The sequence below is a fragment of the Ascaphus truei genome, chromosome 10 (genome assembly GCF_040206685.1).
Source record: "Ascaphus truei isolate aAscTru1 chromosome 10, aAscTru1.hap1, whole genome shotgun sequence".
In the NCBI taxonomy this organism is placed as follows: domain Eukaryota; kingdom Metazoa; phylum Chordata; class Amphibia; order Anura; family Ascaphidae; genus Ascaphus; species Ascaphus truei.
The window spans coordinates 59,102,597-59,123,546 of NC_134492.1; the positions used below are offsets into that span (position 1 = coordinate 59,102,597).

General features: G+C 46.5%; 1 protein-coding gene across 9 annotated transcripts in view; it reads left to right on the plus strand.

Annotated features, from left to right (window-relative positions):
• The window catches only part of NTNG1 (netrin G1), a 343,984-nt gene that overhangs the window by 137,825 nt on the left and 185,209 nt on the right, over nt 1-20,950 (plus strand). The window lies entirely within an intron of this gene.

Here is a 20,950-nt window from a genome sequence, read left to right on the forward strand (position 1 = left end):
TCTTCTGTGAAATCAGGGAGGGTTGATGTTAGCCATTTGCCCACGAATCCCTCAATATCTGTTTCAGATTCTGGGATCCCCCTAATCCGGAGATTGTTGCGACGATCTCTGTTCTCAGCGTCTTCCTGTCTTTCCTTGACCTCCATGAGCTGGGCTTTCACCTCTTTGACAACAGAGTCTATAAGAGATTGTCTGGTGATCGTGGCATCTACCTTGGTTTCTAGGGAGCTGGTGCGTTCCCCAAGGGAAGAGATCTCCTTTTTGAGGTCTTTCACTGCCGTTTGCAATAAAGACTACATTTTATTGTAATAGAAAAGCGAGTCTGTCTTGGTGGAGAGATTCTCGATATCCACACGGCTCAGAGTCTGATTTTTCTATGGGGGAGATCCTCATCTAATTCGGCGTTGTGTGTGGATGGGCGGCCATTTTTTTTAAATATAGTCTTGCAGCTCACTCCAATGGTTTTTCTTTTTGATGGCATAGATTTAGAGAGAAGGAAGCCAGGGGTTTTCATGGGGCATGGGTTTCAAGACGCCATTTTAGCTCGCTCCGCTCAGGCTCATCTGCGCATAGAGCCCTTTTGTTGGGGGATACATAGACTCTTGTGAGACGTCCCAGAAATGCAGGTTTTATTTCAATTGGCCCCCGAGTCAGTCTTTATTGTAAACTTCCACAGTGTCCTAGATGCCTGTAGCGGCCATCTTGCGTATTGGGAGCAACCTGCGTAGCCTCTGAATCTTGTCCTCTGCACACAGCCTTGAGCTCGGGCGGAACTGTATAGGAAGGGAGGAGGTATCTTGCTGAAATCAGGCTGCTTGCTAAAGAGGTTTAAGCAATGATTAGCGGGGGGGGGTGAAATAGAGGGATTCAGCCTTCTGATGGGGTAAGATGGCTGCTCCTCTGCTTTATTTGGGCCTCCGCAGCGACTGCTTCTGGCAGTAGCCGACAGCCGGGGGATCTCCCCCGCGCTGGCATGATGGTCACTGACCGGGATTCTCCCCATAGCGTGCTCGGCCCCCCCTCCGGGACTGCCCGTTCTGCCGTCCGCCGCTCTAGCCCTCCGCTCCTTGCCTCAGCCGTGCTCACTGCACTCAACTGGATGTTAGCCAGTATCCGTTCGAGCTCCGCAGAAGCCCCAAGGCGTGGGGGCCTTCCCCACAGGGGAGACCCCGTTCGTCTCTGGGAACCCGTTCTCCCCGATTAGTAGGGCCACGAGACTCCGGCAGCTATTTTGGGCATCTCAGGGACTTTTGTTATGGGAAGTTCGCCGCGCAGGGATCGGCAGCCGGGAGGTTCCTGGAGCGGGCGAATGTTGCTGGTCTATTTTGGAGGATCAATTCCCTGAGTTTGGGGCAGTTTGCCAAGTTTTTTCTTGGGGCTATATCTTTGGGATTTATGCCCAGTTTGGCTCTGGCACCGATGAGCTGAGCTCAGCTCTGTGTCCTGGCCACACGCCCCCAAGGGTTTGTGTATAATCAATCATGGTGCAGAGTTAAGTAGATAATTAGAAAGAGTTCCATCTGTGGCATATTATAAGCATGATAATCCAGATGACAATGGAGTGTCCAGGAGAAATAAATGAATACACAATAGGAAGGGATATGTGTCTAGTGGTGTCCACTTGACAACCACAGATTTGACACAATAATAAACACCCAACCAAATGTAAGTGAATCAGATAATAAAGATGCACAGGAATACATATACATATATATATATATATGACAGGGCACTGCGGCCCTTTACATGTGTGGTTCTGAGGACACTCCACACACTAGGGGCGTGCAGTATATCCAATAGTAGATTCCAGTAGATAGTTGCAGACGATGAACAGCACAGCCAAAAGAATCCAATTTCCAACTTGAACGAAGAAAAAGGAAAGAAGCGAGCAACTCCAAAATAGCAACAAGGTCAGGTTTATTGCAGGCTAAACAGACAATAACAGGACCACACGAACGCACCTACGCGTTTCGTGCAACAGCACTTTATCAAGGTGACAAGACAATACAAATGCTGCCTCTTTATACATACCTGAGTTGGCCGTCGCGCTATCGGGTGTGACGTCATCAACCAGCGTCTGCATGGAGTCGCGGTGACGCAACGTACACATCCATAGGCTGGGCAAGTCAGGTGGTTTGCCATTTCTAACTTTTTTCTAAAACAAACTTTATTTAAAACACAAAACATGAACATAATCAACACACAACAGTATGTAGGATTACAATTAAAAACAAAGTTAATTTCGCTTATGCAGCAAATGCCTGAGTGAAACAAAAAAGGAAAATAACCTTCTAGTGTAGTATAATTAGTTGTTAATGTACACTTTAGATGATACATAATGATCGATCATATTAAATCTTAATAAAATTCAATAAATCATATCATATTAAATGATCAAATTGTATACACTCAGGACATATGTAAATACCTTGTAGTTCGGAGGAGAACAAAATATTAATATAAGTGGGGTATGCAAATAGTGGTTAATAGATATATGTCCACCAAATAGCTAGTTAAATTAACTATACTAAAATTAACTAACTAAATTAACTACAGGTATGTATAAAGAGGCAGCATTTGTATTGTCTTGTCACCTTGATAAAGTGCTGTTGCACGAAACACGTAGGTGCGTTCGTGTGGTCCTCTTATTGTCTGTTTAGCCTGCAATAAACCTGACCTTGTTGCTATTTTGGAGTTGCTCGCTTTTTTCCTTTTTCTTCGTTCAAGTTGGAAATTGGATTCTTTTGGCTGTGCTGTTCATCATCTGCAACTATCTACTGCAAACATGGTGCAGACCTTGTGCCCTCCCCTTCTGGTGCATCAGAGAGGAAGTGCTAAATTATAGGAGTCCAGCTCCCACCCCCCTTGGGTGAGGAAGCAAGAAGCTCAGCTCCTCCTGGCTGGGAGTGAGTCATGCAGTCAGTCCCTCATGGGCTGACTGAGCAAGAGAGATTATAGGCCTCAAGTCTACCAGAGAGCCAGAGCACCATACAAAGGTCTGGAATCCCAGATCAATCTTCATGCATTCGCTGTACTGCTAGCAGTGGCTGCTACAATAAATCATCCCTTTTTATACACCCCTGCCTGAGCTCTCAGTCTATTGGGTTGGGGGCATGGATGGAATCTGCCCTGGTGGGGGACTGACTCTGGAAATCCTGGAGCCCACTGGAGCTGGAGGCGCTGACACCCAGCGCTGAGTGAACATTGAAGATCTACAAAAGCCTGTCCTGTTCCCCACACCATCGCGGACCACTCAGCTCTCCTGGACCCTTAAAGGTATGCACGCACCCCAGACATTAGTAACCAGTAGCACATCTTCCAGAGAGGGGGGAAAACTGTGATATACTGCGTATACTGATCTGTGTGGTTGATTTGAAGTGCTGGTTGTTTAAAGTGTGCAGTTAAAACCAGAAGGAAAGGGAAGTGCTGTGTATACTAATGTATACTAGCAGGGGTGGCTGATTTTGGGGAGTGTGCAGTGGGTTAATTTATTTTTAAAGTGTGTGGTAATTGAAGCCTGTAACTTTTTTCCTTTTCTCCTGCCTGAGGCAGAGTGGGTGTGGTTAGTTAATTGCTAACCTAACACACCTGCAGTGGGTGTCCCTATTTAAACAGAGGCTTCTAACAAATTCTGAGCTTGCGTGTACTGACAGATCTGTGTGGTTCATTTGAAGTGCTGGTTGTTTAAAGTGTGCCGTTAAAACCAGATCAGTTTAAACAAGGAACCGGTTAAACAAGGTATAGTATATTGAAGTACAGTTTACTGTTAGTACTTATAAACTACATAGTTGCTAGAATGAGCAGGATTGAAAATGCCACTCAATGCACATCTTGCCACATGTATGTGCACTTGGAGCAGCTGTTCCAAGGAGCATACCGCTGTGAGAAGTGTGAGCGGGCGGTCTCTTTAGAGTCAGAGATTGCTGATCTGAAGAGGCAACTTGCAATATTGAGGGACATTGGCAATCTTGAAAGGGAATTAGAGCTCATTGAGCAGGCCCTTGCTTCGACTAGTGGTGCAGATGGTGGCGCTGTTATTGAGGAGCAGGTAGGTAGCTTGGTTGCTGTTAGTGAGGAGCAGGTAGGTAGCTGAGTAACAGTTAGAAGGGGAAGCAGAGGCAATAGGGAGAGGCAGGTCGTTTCTGAGCTGACACATCCCAATAGATTTGACATGTTGAGTGAAGATATTGGGAATGTTGGGGCAGAAATGGCAAGGCTGGGGGAGACTAATTCCTCTAGCAGCCAGGGGAATAGTTCCTCCAGCACAGAGGGGACTCAGGATGCTCAGATACAAAGAAAGATTGTGGTGGTAGGGGACTCCATTATTAGGAAGGTAGATAGGGCAATCTGTTACCATGACCGCATTAACCGAACAGTTTGTTGTCTCCCGAGTGCTCGGGTTCGGCACATTGCGGATCGGGTAGACAGATTGTTGGAGGGGGGCTGGGATTGACCCGGCGGTCTTGGTACACGTTGGCACCAATGACAAAGTTAGAGAGAGATGGAGGGTCCTAAAAACTGATTTCAGGGATCTAGGCCAAAAGCTTACATGGTGGGATGAAACTCATGATTGGACAGTTAATTTAGAGGGTTATTCCCTTTTTCGGAAGGATCGAACAAATAGAAGGAGAGGTGGAGTATGTTTATATGTTAAACCAGATCTAAAACCTATTATAAGGGATAATCCACTTTGTGGATAGAAATTAGCAGTGGAGGTAAAAGTATAAAGAAAATGTTTGTGGGAATAAGTTATAAGCCACCAAATATCTGTGAGATTGAGGAAGCTAAAATACTTTTGCAAATGGAGAAGGCATCAAAACTGGGTCATGTTTGCATAATGGGGATTTTAATTATCCAGACATAGATTGGGGCAATGAGTTTAGCGTTACAACAAACGGGAACAGGTTTTTGGGGGTGCTTAAAGACAATTATATGACCCAAATTATTGACCCAAATTATTGAGGAACCAACCAGGAGAGGGGCAATACTGGATTTGGTCATATCAAACAATGTAGCAGTAATAACAAATATTCAAGTCCTGGAACATTTGGGTAACAGTGATCATAACATGGTCTCATTTGAAATAAATTATCAAAAAACAGATTACTTGGGTTCAACAAAGACTTTAAACTTTAGAAAGGCAGATTTTAATAAACTGAGGTCTAATCTAGTAGTAATACAATGGGATGATGTTTTTGCAGGGAAAAATGTAGAAGATAAATGGGCAGTCTTTAAAACATTGTTAGAAAAGCACACTAATCAGTGTATACCCTTGGGTGATAAGTATAAAAGAAATAAGTCAAAACCAATTTGGCTAAATAAACAGGTAGGGGAGGAAATGGACAAGAAGAGGAAGGCATTTAGATTCTTTAAGTCAGAAGGGACAGAGACATCATATCAGAATTATAAGGAATGTAACAAAAATTGCAAAAGGGCAATCAAATTAGCAAAAATGGATAATGAAAAAAGGATTGCAATAGAAAGTAAGGTCAACCCAATAAAGTTCTTTAAGTACCTTAATAACAAAAAAAATGAGAAAAGAAAATATAGGACCCTTTCAGTGTGAGATGGGTAGGCAGATTATTGGAGATAAGGAAAAAGCCGAGGTATTAAACAAATTCTTTGCCTCTGTGTTTACCAGGGAAGAATCAAGTTCAATAGTAGTGCCGCAGGAGGAAGCCACAACCTCCAAATTAATGAACAATTGGTTAACTGAGGAAGAAGTTCATAAGCGACTTGAAAAAATTAAAGTAAATAAGGCACCTGGCCCCGATGGCATACATCCAAGAGTTCTCAAGGAGTTGAGCTCAGTAATAGCAAAACCATTATATTTAATATTCAAGGACTCCATTTCCATAGGCTCAGTACCACAAGATTGGCATAAAGCAGATTTGGTGCCTATATTTAAAAAGGGAGCTAGATCACAACCGGGGAATTACAGATCTGTAAGCCTGACTTAAGTAGTTGGAAAGCTACTTGAAGGTTTAATACGGGATAATATTCAGGAATACCTAATGGAAAACAAAATTATTAATATTTGTCTTCATGGATTTATGAAGGATAGATCTTGCCAAACTAACCTTTTTTGTTTCTTTGAGGAGGTAAGTAGGAATATAGACCAGGGTAATGCAGTTGATGTAGTCTACTTAGATTTTGCAAAGACTTTTGATACGGTTTCACACGAGGTTTTGTACAAAATAAAGAAAATTGGACTCAGTAATAATATATGCACCTGGATTGAAAACTGGTTAAAGGACAGACAACAGAGGGTTGTCATAAATGGAACCTTTTCAGGTTGGGCTAAAGTCGTGAGTGGAGTACCTCAGGGATCGGTACTGGGACCCCTGCTTTTTAACTTGTTTATTAATGTCCTTGAGGTTGGCATCGAGAGCAAAGTCTCCATCTTTGCTGATGATACTAAATTGTGTAAGGTAATAGAATCAGAGCAGGATGTAATTTCTCTTCAGAAGGACTTGGAGAGACTGGAAACGTGGGCAGGTAAATGGCAGATGAGGTTTAATACAGATAAATGTAAGGTTATGCATTTGGGATGCAAGAATAAACAGGCGACTTACAAATTAAATGGAGATATATTGGGGGAATCCTTGATGGAGAAGGATTTAGGAGTGCTTGTAGACAGCAGGCATAGCAATAGTGCCCAAAGTCATGCAGTAGCTGCAAAGGCAAACAAGATATTATCTTGTATTAAACGGGCAATGGATGGAAAGGAAGTAAACACAACAATACCACTTTATAAAGCATTAGTAAGACCACACCTTGAATATGGAGTACAATTTTGGGCACCACTCCTTAGAAAAGACATTATGGAACTAGAGAGAGTGCAGAGAAGAGCCACCAAATTAATAAAGGGGATGGACATTCTAACTTATGAGGAGAGGCTAGCTAAATTAGATTTATTTACATTAGAAAAGAGGCGTCTAAGAGGGGATATGATAACTATATACAAATATATTCAGGGATAGTACAAGGAGCTTTCAAATGAACTGTTCATCCCACGGGTAGTACAAAGGACTCGGGACCATCCCTTAAGGTTGGAGGAAAGGAAATTTCACCAGCAACAAAGGATTCTTTACAGTAAGGGCAGTTAAAATGGGGAATTCATTACCCATGGAGACTGTGATGGTAGATACAATAGATTTGTTCAAAAAAAGGTTGGGCATCTTTTTAGAAAGGAAAGGTATACAGGGATATACCAAATAAGTATACATGGAAAGTATGTTGATCCAGGGATTAATCCGATTGCCAATTCTTGGAGTCAGGAAGGAATTTATTTTCCCCTTATTATATATATATATATATATATATATATATATATATATATGTGTGTATGTGTATATATATATATACCAGTATGTGTATGTGTATATATATATATATGTATATGTGTATATATATACACACTGTATATGTGTATATTTCTAAGCATTTAAACCCCATTGATGGCCAGACCTGCGCCCGCACAGAGCATCTTAGGGACCCGCACACATTAAATTATTTTTCTAACTCTCTGCCCAAGGCTGATTTTGCTATTTTATTTTGCACTCATCTTGTGAATATTTAATACCTCCTTACTCCGAGAGGTCGAATAAAAAAACCCTCAATGACAGCGCAAGCGGCGGCAGGAGCTGAGCACGCTATCTTCCCCCAAACAGAACCCGCGCCCGATCTGCCCGCAGCGGAACTTAATTACAAAGAGAACAGAACGATAATTACGATCCATGTTGTGACAGCCATCCCGTAATGAATTGTCTTATTAATTGGAAAATATTAGGCGGAAACAAGCAATTACATTTGCAAACAAAACAGGAGCGCGTCCTCCCGGAGAAAATCTACTTCCTTGATGAGGAATCGGAATAACCTGTCATTCGATAACACATGTTTTCCCGCTGCGTGTTCTGCGTGTTCTGCGTGTTCTGCGCACTGGAAACCGCCATTTAATTTGTTATTGAAAATAATTTTTTATAGAAAGAAAGCAATCGTGTTACACATACACACTGCTCTGCGTGTTACACATACACACTGCTCTGCGTGTTACACATACACACTGCTCTGCGTGTTACACATACACACTGCTCTGCGTGTTACACATACACACTGCTCTGCGTGTTACACATACACACTGCTCTGCGTGTTACACATACACACTGCTCTGCGTGTTACACATACACACTGCTCTGCGTGTTACACATACACACTGCTCTGCGTGTTACACATACACACTGCTCTGCGTGTTACACATACACACTGCTCTGCGTGTTACAGATACAAACTGCTATGCGTGTTACACATACACACTGCTCTGCATGTTACACATACACACTACTCTGCGTGTTACACATACCCACTGCTCTGCATGTTACATATACACACTGCTCTTTGGGTAACACATACACATTGCTCTGCATGTTACAGATACACGCTGCTCTGCGTGTTACACATACACACTGCTCTGCGTGTTACACATACACACCGTTCTGCATGTTACAGATACACACTACTCTGCGTGTTACACATACACACCGCTCTGCGTGTTACACATACACACCGCTCTGCGTGTTACACATACACACTGCTCTGCGTGTTACACATACACACTGCTCTGCGTGGTACACATACACACTGCTCTGCGTGTTACACATACACACTGCTCTGCGTGTTACACATACACACTGCTCTGCGTGGTACACATACACACTGCTCTGCGTGTTACACATACACACTGCTCTGCGTGTTACATATACACACTGCTCTGCGTGTTACACATACACACTGCTCTGCGTGTTACACATACACACTGCTCTGCGTGTTACACATACACACTGCTCTGTGGGTAACACATACACACTGCTCTGTGGGTAACACATACACACTGCTCTGCATGTTACAGATACACGCTGCTCTGTGTGTTACACATACACACTGCTCTGCGTATGACACATACACACCGCTCTGCGTGTTACACATACACACTGCTCTGCATGTTACAGATATACATGTTTATTTTGAGCAATAGGAGTTATAGGGAGCGGTTATATGTGGTAATGGGAGGAGTTATAGAGTATTTATATGGTGTAATAGGAGGAGTTATAGGGAGCGGGTATATGGGGTAATAGGAGGAGTTATAGGGAGGGGTTATATGGAGTAATAGGAGGAGTTATAGCGAGGGGTTATATGGAGTAATAGGAGGAGTTATAGGGAGCGGTTATATAGGGTAATAGGAGGAGTTATAGAGAGCGGGTATATGGGGTAATAGGAGGAGTTATAGGGAGCGGTTATATGGGGTAATAGGAGGAGTTATAGGGAGGGGTTATATGGGGTAATAGGAGGAGTTATAGGGAGCGGTTATATGGGGTAATAGGAGGAGTTATAGGGAGGGTTATATGGGGTAATAGGAGGAGTTATAGGGAGGGTTATATGTGGTAATAGATGGCGTTATAGGGAGGGTTATATGGGGTAATAGGAGTTATAGGGAGGGTTATATGGGGTAATAGGTGGCGTTTTACATGTACAGTATTTTAATAGGATGTGTTAAATCATTTCTGCCTCTGCTCCTGACCACACACGTCCCCCAATAAAGAGAATTAAAAGCAGGAATCTCCTGTACACTGATTATTTGTGCCGGGTTGAAGGGATGTCTCGCTGTGCAGCCGTGTAATATTCCCATTTATTATTAATATGGTGCTGCACTTAAAGGCTGGGAACGCACTATTAATGGCGGCCTGCTGTGTGGCGCAGGATGAGCGTATCATTTCTCAGGTGACAGGTCCCTGTTTTAACCTGTTCTCTGCCGCAGGCCTGCAATCCTCTGACATTGGCTCTTCTCTAAAAGATTTTCTTAAATAAGTTTATGACACATACAAACTAATTACAAATGACAGAATTGTATAATCAGATAAGATAATTTGTCATATGACCCCGTATAACCTCTCCCTATAACTCCTCTTATTACCCCATATACCCACTCCCTATAACTCCTCCTATTACCCCATATAACCTCTCCCTATAACTCCTCCTATTACCCCATATAACCACTCCCTATAACTCCTCCTATTACCCCATATAACCTCTCCCTATAACTCCTCCTATTACCCCATATAACCACTCCCTATAACTCCTCCTATTACCCCATATAACCGCTCCCTATAACTCCTCCTATTACCCCATATAACCCTCTCCCTATAACTCCTCCTATTACCCCATATAACCTCTCCCTATAACTCCTCCTATTACCCCATATAACCACTCCCTATAACTCCTCCTATTACCCCATATAACTGCTCCCTATAACTCCTCCTATTACCCCATATAACCGCTCCCTATAACTCCTCTTATTACCCCATATACCCGCTCCCTATAACTCCTCCTATTACCCCATATAACCGCTCCCTATAACTCCTCCTATTACCCCATATAATCGCTCCCTATAACTCCCCCCACTCCCTCACGCCTCAGCCTTAGTAAGCAGGCGGGATAGGAATGTGAGCAGCACTGGTTAAGCTGTGTAGCTGAGAGAACGCCCCATTGATCAGTGCCCTGTAACAGGCAGCTGGCTACGCAGCGAATCTGTGCAATATCAGAAGTGGGATATGAGAAGCGATTCGTCTCCCTCTGATCTGCGTATAATGAAGCCCGCAGAGATTAGCGAGCCGCGCTGCTCTCAGCGTCCCTGTGTATTACACGTCAGCTGACGGTATTCACACATCATCGCCGGGTCTTATCTCCCTCTGCTTTAATTTATTCATATGTTTATTCATTTTTACAAGTCGGTTTCCTAATATATCCTTATTGTCAGGGTGCTGGCAGCACTGATAAATACCCAGCATCGTTATACAGCGCGGTGCGTTCGTTATCAGTGTGTAGAGATACTCAACCTCATTATACAGCGCAGTGGGCTCATTATCAGTGTGTAGAGATACTCAGCATCATTATACAGCGTAGTGTGTTCATTATCAATGTATAAAGATACTCTGCATCATTATACAGTGTAGCATGTTCATTATCAGTGTATACAGTAGATACTCTGCATCATTATACAGGGCAGCGTGTTCAGTCAGTGTATAGATACTCTGCATCATTATACAGCGCGGCGTGTTCATTATCAGTGTACAGTATAGAGATACTCTTCATCATTATACTGTGCGGCGTGTTCATTATCAGGGTATAGAGATACTCTGCATCATTATACAGCGCAGCGTGCTCATTATCAGGGTGTGGAAGTGCACAGACTCCCCATTATCGGACACGTCCCAGTCCTGATTGTTCCACGCTCGCCCATCGCTCCCCCACAAAGAGATTCTCTCAAAAGAAAACCCGTTGATCCCAGCATGCAATGAATCCCTTTAACAAGCAGACAGCGTTCCCCGGCACAGACATCGCTGCCAGGCGGGACAGAGGGGCGGGACAGAGGGGCGGGACAGAGGGGCGGGACAGAGGGGCGGGGGCAGAGGGGCGGGACAGAGGGGCGGGACAGAGGGGCGGGACAGAGGGGCGGGGACAGAGGGGCGGGGCAGAGGGGCGGGACAGAGGAGTGGGGACAGAGGGGCGGGGACAGAGGAGCGGGGGCAGAGGAGCGGGGGCAGAGGGGCGGGGGCAGAGGGGCGGGGGCAGAGGGGCGGGGACAGAGGGGCGGGACAGACGGGCGGGACAGAGGGGCGGGGACAGAGGGGCGGGACAGAGGGGCGGGACAGAGGGGCGGGGACAGAAGGGCGGGGCAGAGGAGTGGGGGCAGAGGAGCGGGGGCAGAGGAGCGGGGGCAGAGGGGCGGGGGCAGAGGGGCGGGGGCAGAGGGGCGGGGGCAGAGGGGCGGGACAGAGGGGCGGGGACAGAGGGGCGGGGACAGAGGGGCGGGGACAGAGGAGCGGGGGCAGAGGGGCGGGGGCAGAGGGGCGGGGACAGAGGAGCGGGGCAGAGGGGCGGGGCAGAGGGGCGGGACAGAGGGGCGGTCTGGGAGCCATCGCGGAGAGAGATTCATTTTTAATTTTTTATTTCATTTTTAGAACAGAGTGCGCTTTGGAGCAGGGGGATCAACTCCAGTCCTCAAGCCTCCCCCAGTTCAGGTTTTCAGGATATCCCTGCTTCAGCACATGTGGCTCAATCAGAGGCTCAGTAAGACTGATTGAGCCACGTGTGCTGAAGCAGGGACTTGTGCCACCTGTACGGAAGCTGGGACTGATTGAGCCACCTGTCTTGAAGCTGGAACTGATTGTGTCACCGGTGCTGAAGCTGGGACTGATTGAGCCCCCTGTGCTGAAGCAGGGATATCCTGAAAACTTGACCTGTGTGGGGGCGGGGGGAGGTGAGGACTGGAGTTGAGCCCCCTGCTTTAGAGAACCCGCAGAATTTTCCAAATGGGCTATGAACAGCTGGGGAAAGTCATTAAAAAATTACAGCTCCGGCAGGCAGCTAAACGGCACATTACCCTTTAGGAAACCTCAGTGTGACATTGACTACCTTATAGGCTCGGAAAAACCTTTATAAACAAACATAGTGTTACTGCTTCTAATAAACACAGTAGATAAAGGCCGCATGGCCACTGAGTATCACTGCACTTCTTCCAGTGGCTGTAAAACAGTGTTTAACATTCCCTCGCTGCCAGAGAAATGCATTAAGGATTCCTACAAAGGGGCAAAGTGACCTAATGACAGGGACGTGCGTAATGGGTTAAAGGGTCAGTCCCACGTAGGGACAAAGTGACCTAATGACAGGGACGTGCTTAATGGGTTAAAGGGTAAGTCCCACGTAGGGGCAAAGTTACCTAATGACAGGGACGTGTTTAATGGGATAAAGGGACAGTCCCACGTAGGAGCAAAGTGACCTAATGACAGGGACGTGTGTAATGGGTTAAAGGGTCAGTCCCACGTAGGAGCAAAGTGACCTAATGACAGGGACGTGTTTAATGGGTTAAAGGGTCAGTCCCACGTAGGGGCAAAGTGACCTAATGACAGGGACGTGCTTAATGGGTTAAAGGGTCAGTCCCACGTAGGAGCAAAGTGACCTAATGACAGGGACGTGTTTAATGGGTTAAAGGGTCAGTCCCACGTAGGGGCAAAGTGACCTAATGACAGGGACGTGTTTAATGGGTTAAAGGGTAAGTCCCACGTAGGCGCAAAGTGACCTAATGACAGGGACGTGTTTAATGGGTTAAAGGGTCAGTCCCACGTAGGGGCAAAGTGACCTAATGACAGGGACGTGTTTAATGGGTTAAAGGGTAAGTCCCACGTAGGCGCAAAGTGACCTAATGACAGGGACGTGTGTAATGGGTTAAAGGGTAAGTCCCACGTAGGGGCAAAGTGACCTAATGACAGGGACGTGTTTAATGGGTTAAAGGGTCAGTCCCACGTAGGGGCAAAGTGACCTAATGACAGGGACTTGTGTAATGGGTTAAAGGGTAAGTCCCACGTAGGGGCAAAGTGACCTAATGACAGGGACGTGTGTAATGGGTTAAAGGGTCAGTCCCACGTAGGGGCAAAGTGACCTAATGACAGGGACTTGTGTAATGGGTTAAAGGGTAAGTCCCACGTAGGGGCAAAGTGACCTAATGACAGGGACTTGTGTAATGGGTTAAAGGGTAAGTCCCACGTAGGGGCAAAGTGACCTAATGACAGGGACGTTTGTAATGGGTTAAAGGGTCAGTCCCACGTAGGGGCAAAGTGACCTAATGACAGGGACGTGTTTAATGGGTTAAAGCAGGCCTGCTCTCACTGTGCGGCGCGCGGCGGCTTTCTGTTCTCCCCCTCCCTCCCGAGTCCGCTCTCCCGCGCCCCCCCCCGCTCTTCCGCACCCCCCCCCCCGCTCTTCCGCACCCCCCCCCCCCCCCCCCGGCTGTCACTCGCAGCGCGCTCTAGCATTGAGGCACTTCCTGCCTGCTTTGCCACCGCAAACCAAGGTTAGGTAGGGAAGGGAAGTGCAGGGGGGCGTGTTGATGCGATTTGAAGTGCAGGGGGTGGTGATTGGAGGTGCAGGGGGGGTGATTGGAGGTGCAGGGGGGGGTGATTGGAGGTCTAGGGGGGTGATTGGAGGTGCAGGGGGGGTGATTGGAGGTGCAGGGGGGGGTGATTGGAGGTCTGGGGGGGGTGATTGGAGGTCTAGGGGGGGTGATTGGAGATTCAGGGGGGGTGATTGGAGGTGCAGGAGGGGGGTGATTGGAGGTCTAGGGGGGGTGATTGGAGGTGCAGGGGGGTGATTGGAGGTGCAGGGGGGGGTGATTGGAGGTCTAGGGGGGGTGATTGGAGGTGCAGGGGGGGGTGATTGGAGGTCTAGGGGGGTGATTGGAGGTGCAGGGGGGGTGATTGGAGGTGTAGGGGGGTGATTGGAGGTGCATGGGGGTGATTTGAGGTGCAGGGAGGGTGATTGGAGGTGCAGGGGAGGGTGATTGGAGGTGCAGGGAGGGTGATTGGAGGTGCAGGGGAGGGTGATTGGAGGTGCAGGGGAGGGTTATTGGAGGTGCTCGGGGGGAGAGTGATGTGAGGTGCAAGGGGGAGAGTGATGTGAGGTGCAGGGGGAAGAATGTGAAAGGATTGTGCGTTCATTAACTGAAACAAAGATTGCACTTTTAATAAAATAACAGGTACATGTAAAAATAAAAAGCCTTTCCAGTGGGACTGCTGCGCTAACGAGCCCGCTAATACCGATTCTTATTACCTTCCGGAGGCGGCTATGTTTTCATTTCCAGAACTGCTGAGAAACGGCAGCGGCGATGATCTTTCTGCCGCTAATTGAACGAAAGGAATGATCACAAAGTGTCTTTTTAATTATTCATTGCCTCTAATTTCGGGGGGGAATGCGGGTTTTTATGCGGCGCGGATGTAATAACGCTGGCTTAATTGGGAGGCAAAGCCACTGATCGCGCCTGGCGTTAGGATAATTGGGATTCATTAACCAAGACAAATGACAATCTGTTGACCCAGGGATTCTGAACACCGGTCCTCAAGATGCCCCCTCCCTCCCCCCCAACAGGTCAGGTTTCAGGATATCCCTGCTTCAGTGCAGGTGGCTCAATCAGACTGAGCCACTGATTCAGCCACCTGTGCTGAAGCTGGGATTGATTGAGCTACCTGTGCTGAAGCTTGGACTGATTGGGCCACCTGTGCTGAAGCTGTGACTTATTGAGCCCCCTGTGCTGATTGAGCCACCTGTGCTGAAGCAGGGACTGATTGTCACCTGTGTTGAAGCAGGGACTGATTGAGCCACCTGTGCTGAAGCAGGGGCTGATTGAGTCACCTGTGTTGAAGCAGGGACTGATTGAGCCACCTGTGCTGAAGCTGGGACTGAGCCACCTGTGCTGAAGCAGGGACTGATTGAGCCACCTGTGCTGAAGCTGGGGATACCCTGAAAACCTGACCTGTCGGAGGGGTCTTGAGGACTCAAGTTGGGAACCCCTGAATTGACCCGTAGGATGCCACGGGGCCCCCTCATGGCATTAAGATTTGTAGAATATATATTGAAGAAAAGACACAAATCACCAACATTTCGGACCCACAAACGGGACCTTCCTCAGGGTGGGAAGGTCCCGTTTGTGGGTCCGAAATGTTGGTGATTTGTGTCTTTTCTACGAGAGAGAGAGATAACAACCTCGTTGTCTCTAGCATAATACATTATTACATTTATTTGCATGTCATTCCCCAGAATCCCTTGCTGCAGTGGAAGTGCTGTGTGCTGGGTGATACAAATCCTAACCTGTGTGCTGCTGATCCCCGTGCGAGCGTATCGTACAGTACGTTTATCTACTTATTATGGGACATGCACCTACCCTATTGTGCTTCATCGGAGGGCCGGCTGTTCATCTTTATATATATATATATATAATCACACGAGATAGGTTTCATTTCTTCGTGTCAATTTTCCTCCGCGTGTGGTCGTCCCCCGTTTTACCGTCTGTCAGGCCCCCCGCCCCCCGCCCCCCGCCCGGGGACACTTCTCCCCCATTGATTTTCTGTGCGGTTCATTTGCTGAGAGATTCTAATTTGCTCGGGTATCGATTTCAATAAAAGATGTTTTCGCTGATGAGATTAGGAGCAGGGTGGCCCCAGTCTCTCTCTCTCTTTTTGTCTTTCTCTCTCTCCACCCCTCATCTTTCTCTCCTCCATCTCTCTCTCCCCCTTTCTCTCTCCCCCTCCCCTCGTCTCTCTCTCCCCCTCCCTCCACATCTCTCTCTCCCCCTTTCAATCCCCCCTCTCTCCCTTTCTCTCTCCCCCTCTCTCCTACTCCCACCCATCTCTCCTTCCCCTCTCCCCCCCCCCACACACACTTTCTCTCTCTCTCTCCCTCCTGAAGGACACGTCCATCTTTCTTGTCGCCGTCCTCGCCGTGACAGCTTTTTAATCTCCGCTGCCGAGACAAGACGTGTCAAGACCCCCTCATCAACACCCCCCCCCCCCCCACACACTTGGCCAAGAAATCTTCATCTCGTCTTCTCCTGCCCCCCCCCCTTGCGTGTCCCCACAGTAAATGAGTCATACCTTTATAACATGCCACTTAGATTGTAAGCTCCTCGGGGAAGGGATTCCCTAGTGTTACTCTGCGCCTGAAGCGTGTATTCTTTGTGTGTTATATCATGATGTCACGTGTATGACGCTATGTTCCTGGATGGCGCTATATTAATACAGGTTTAATACATAATAATTGACATAATAAAATGGGGCAAAAACAGTGCAGTCTCACTTTGGGGCAAAATAAAACCCCAGCACAGTAACACGGCGGGTCCAAAATGTAGGTAATCGGCTCCTTGGGAAAGATGTAATCCCCGACATTACATGAACGACGGCTCCGGAACTGACTTTGCAAATAACAAAAGCAGAAAAAACATTTTAACTGCGGCTCGGAGGGCTGACAAACAGTCTTATCCCCACAAGACGTCAGATAAAGATTGTTAAGAAAAAACTATGTTTTACCGTGGAAATAGGGTTCCCAGGTTTCCAGTATTGAACTGGACTGTCCTGTATTTGCACACTCCTGTCCATTAAACATTAGAGGTAATACTGGACATGTATGTATATACTGGTATTACCTCTCTGGGCGTGTATGTATATACTGGTATTACCTCTCTGGGCGTGTATGTGTATACCGGTATTACCTCTCTGGGCGTGTATGTGTATACCGGTATTACCTCTCTGGGCGTGTATGTGCATACCGGAATTACCTCTCTGGGCGTGTATGTGTATACTGGAATTACCTCTCTGGGCGTGTATGTGTATACCGGTATTACCTCTCTGGGCGTGTATGTGTATACCGGTATTACCTCTCTGGGCGTGTATGTGTATACCGGTATTACCTCTCTGGGCGTGTATGTGTATACTGATATTACCTCTCTTGGCGTATATGTGTATACCGGTATTACCTCTCTGGGCGTGTATGTGTATACCGGTATTACCTCTCTGGGCGTGTATGTGTATACCGGTATTACCTCTCTGGGAGGGTATGTGTATACCGGTATTACCTCTCTGGGCGTGTATGTGTATACCGGTATTACCTCTCTGGGCGTGTATGTGTATACCGGTATTACCTCTCTGGGCGTGTATGTGTATACCGGTATTACCTCTCTGGGCGTGTATGTGTATACCGGTATTACCTCTCTGGGCGTGTATGTGTATACTGGATTTTCCTGAGGGAGAGGGCAGGGCTGCTGCTAGGGGGCTGGGCAGCTTCCTCCATCCGGATTGGCTGCTGCTGGGTAATGTAGCCAACCGGGAGGTGTCAGGAGCCTGGGGGTGGGGCCGTGGAGAGGAGGAAACAGCATGGATCGGAGAGACGTGAGAGGGGTGTGTGTGTGTGTGTGTGACTCGAACCTCGAGCGTGTCGCACCTTTCACCTTTGTGTCCAGTATTTTTGGAGAAGCCACCTGCAGCCATACGTAGAAATGACCCCCAAAATGTTATTTCCAATTCATAGGTAGAACTCAATCAAGGAAATCACCTGAGCAGAGAAATGACCATAAGGCAGCAATCCCCCCACAAATGTTTATTATGGTTTGTTTTTTTATTTAGCTTACAGGAACACGGAGAGACACTCGGAGCTCTGGGGACTCCCTGGTTCAGTGTAAAAAGGGATTTTAAAAAATGTGTGTCTGTGTGTGTGTGTGTGTGTGTGTGTGTGTGTGTGTGTGTGGTGTGTGTGGTGTGTGTGTGTGTGGTGTGGTGTGGTGTGGTGTGTGTGTGTGTATATATATATATATATACACACACAATGCGACATACATTTTTTATATATATATATATTGTGACAGGCTGGAATGGAGGATATGTGTACCTTCCAGCACTCAACCAGTTAACTTTCCAGCACCTGCAGCCAAATTAAGCAGGATTCCTGAAAGACTGCAGGTTAAAAAGATACAGGAAGCTGTGAGACACAGAGCCAGACCCAGGAAGCCAGAGAGGCAGTGAGAGAGACTGACCAGTTTTCCCTCAGAGAAGGAGGGAGGCAGAAGGGGCTCCCCAGTTACCAAAGGCTGGTTAAAGAAGTTGGCAGATTGTGAAAGAAGCTGCTGAGAGAGCTGTGCTAAAGCAGTGTGAGAGAAGCTGCTGAGAGAGCCGTGCTGAAGCAGTGTGAGAGAAGCTGCTGAGAGAGCCGTGCTGAAGCAGGGATATTGCCAGATGGGCTAAGAAAAGCAAAACCCTATATATTATTTACAAAGACTGTGCTGTTACTTTATTGTCTATGCCAGGGCATGTTTTGGGCTGACAACCGGCTTAGCTGGTGGCCCTGATAGTAAGGGACTGAAGAAGTCAGAAAGCTACCTGACAGGGATAGGCGTTTATTTATGTTTTATTTTAATTTGTTTTTTTTAAAGGGACGGTGGACCTGCGAATACGTTACTTAAACAACTATAAATAAACCCCACGTAAATAGAAGTACTGTGTTTCTGGCCTTATTTGGGATCAAAGGGACCTCAACGTGATGTGGTTGTCACAATATATATATATATATATATATATATATATATATATATATATATATATATATATATATACTGTATATATATATATATATATAAAAATATATATAGCATACTGTACTAATTTTTTCTTTAAAAGGTGTCAAGTCAGCTTTAATTAACATAATTATTATTATGTCACGGCCTTGGGTTCCTTTTTTGTCCAAAAATAGATTGGGCCCCTTTTCTAAGAAATAAAAATATATTACCCCCCCCCATCCCCCTGCCGCAGAGAAATGGGTTAAACGCTTATTTTTTTTTCCCTTCTCTAAACCTTCGTTGTATATATACGGGAAAAACAAAATGTCATTTTGTTTAATAAAAATATAATTCACGTAAAGGATCAATACGCTGTCTCTGTTCTTTTCTAAAACACAATTTATTTATAACGGCGTCTTGTAAATAAAGCATCGGGAACAGAAACGGCCGTTCTCCTGAGAAGGCTAATTGGCACTGATTCGTTTTGGGAAGCCGTTAAATGACGTAATTATGATTGTGTTACAGAAAAAGGGCTGACAACCTAGTGCTAAACCCGCAGAGTTAAAGGAGCAATCCACCCTAAATAACCTCTGTTTACGGGATGGGCCTGTAGAACTAAAACGGTACTATTTCCAGCTCTGGCGCCCGCCCTGGATCCCGAGACACTGGGGAAGTTACAGCTGTTACTTCCTGGGATTTAAATGACCGTCCAATAGGATGATGTTGCCGTTTCCTATCGGCCCGTGATTTTGTTTTCCCCTACGGGACATTTAAACCAGGTAGCTTCACCGGTCAGTATCTCGAGGAGATGGGAATAGTGGAAATGACCGCCAGTTCTCTCCTCCAATACATATAGTTAAAAAAAGATGGTGACACACAGGTGTGGCTGCAAAAATATAGCCGTGCTATGTCTGAGGACGGCGCTGCGTCCCCGGAAAATGTTATATTTGTGTCTGCTTGAGCACGAAGTAAACTTCATCATGTTTTTGCAATCACCCCTAAATGCCACCATCTTTTTTGTCTCTACCACATATATGCCTCCACTTGGAGTGTAGGGGCTTTGATGAGCTAGTTTGCACCAGGGTTAACGCTGATCAAGAATTCACGGATTTGCCCGATTATAAGGTGACGTTTTTTTTCAATAAAGTTAAGTTGAAAAGTACATTCTTGCCTTATAATCGGGCCCCGCCCACTTTGCGAGCCAATCAGCAGTCGGATGTATGAGGTAGGAGGGTAAAACGGAGGAAGCTCCGCCTTGGGGGCCTGAAGCAGCCATGTTGCTTGGGGCAGAGAGCTCAAACCGAGAGACCTGTATATTCTCAATACATATTTCAAGTGTCCAAATATTATCCCCGGGTAACAAGCTTTTGACATCTGACGCATTGTTCACGGAGCAAAATGACGGAGGGTGCGTATAAAGGACACACTGAACCTTTTCGATGGAAAACTGACGCTGGGAGATGTGTTTTAGAGAGACGTCAGTTTTTTTTCCATTTCCGTCTCTTTTACACCATGCGCGTTGTGGGAGGAGTTACAAGACGCGCATATTACAATGAGACGGGGGAAGTGTTACGTCAGGGCGCATCAAAACTCTCTCAGCCAAGTTAGACTCGATATTAAACTATGTGTTGCTTGTAAAATGTTTAACGTGGCAGCATTGTGTTTGAGTTGTGCGCCTAGTTCAGAGGTGGACAAATCCAGGGCCAATCCACCAACAGGTCAATTATTCAGGATATCCATGCTTCAACACAGGTGGCTCAATCAGAGGCTCAGTCGGAGACTGAGCCTCTGATTGAGCCACCTGTGCTGAAGCAGGGATTGATTGTGCCAGCTGTGCTGAAGCTGGGACTGATTGAGCCACCTGTGCTGAAGCTGGGGATGAATGAGCCACCAGTGCTGAAGCAGGCTCATTGACTAAGCCACTGAGTGAGCTACCTATGCTGATGCAGGGATATCCTGAAAACCTGACCAGTTGGTGGCCCTTCAGGACTGGGGTTGCTCACTCCTGGTCTACATTAATGT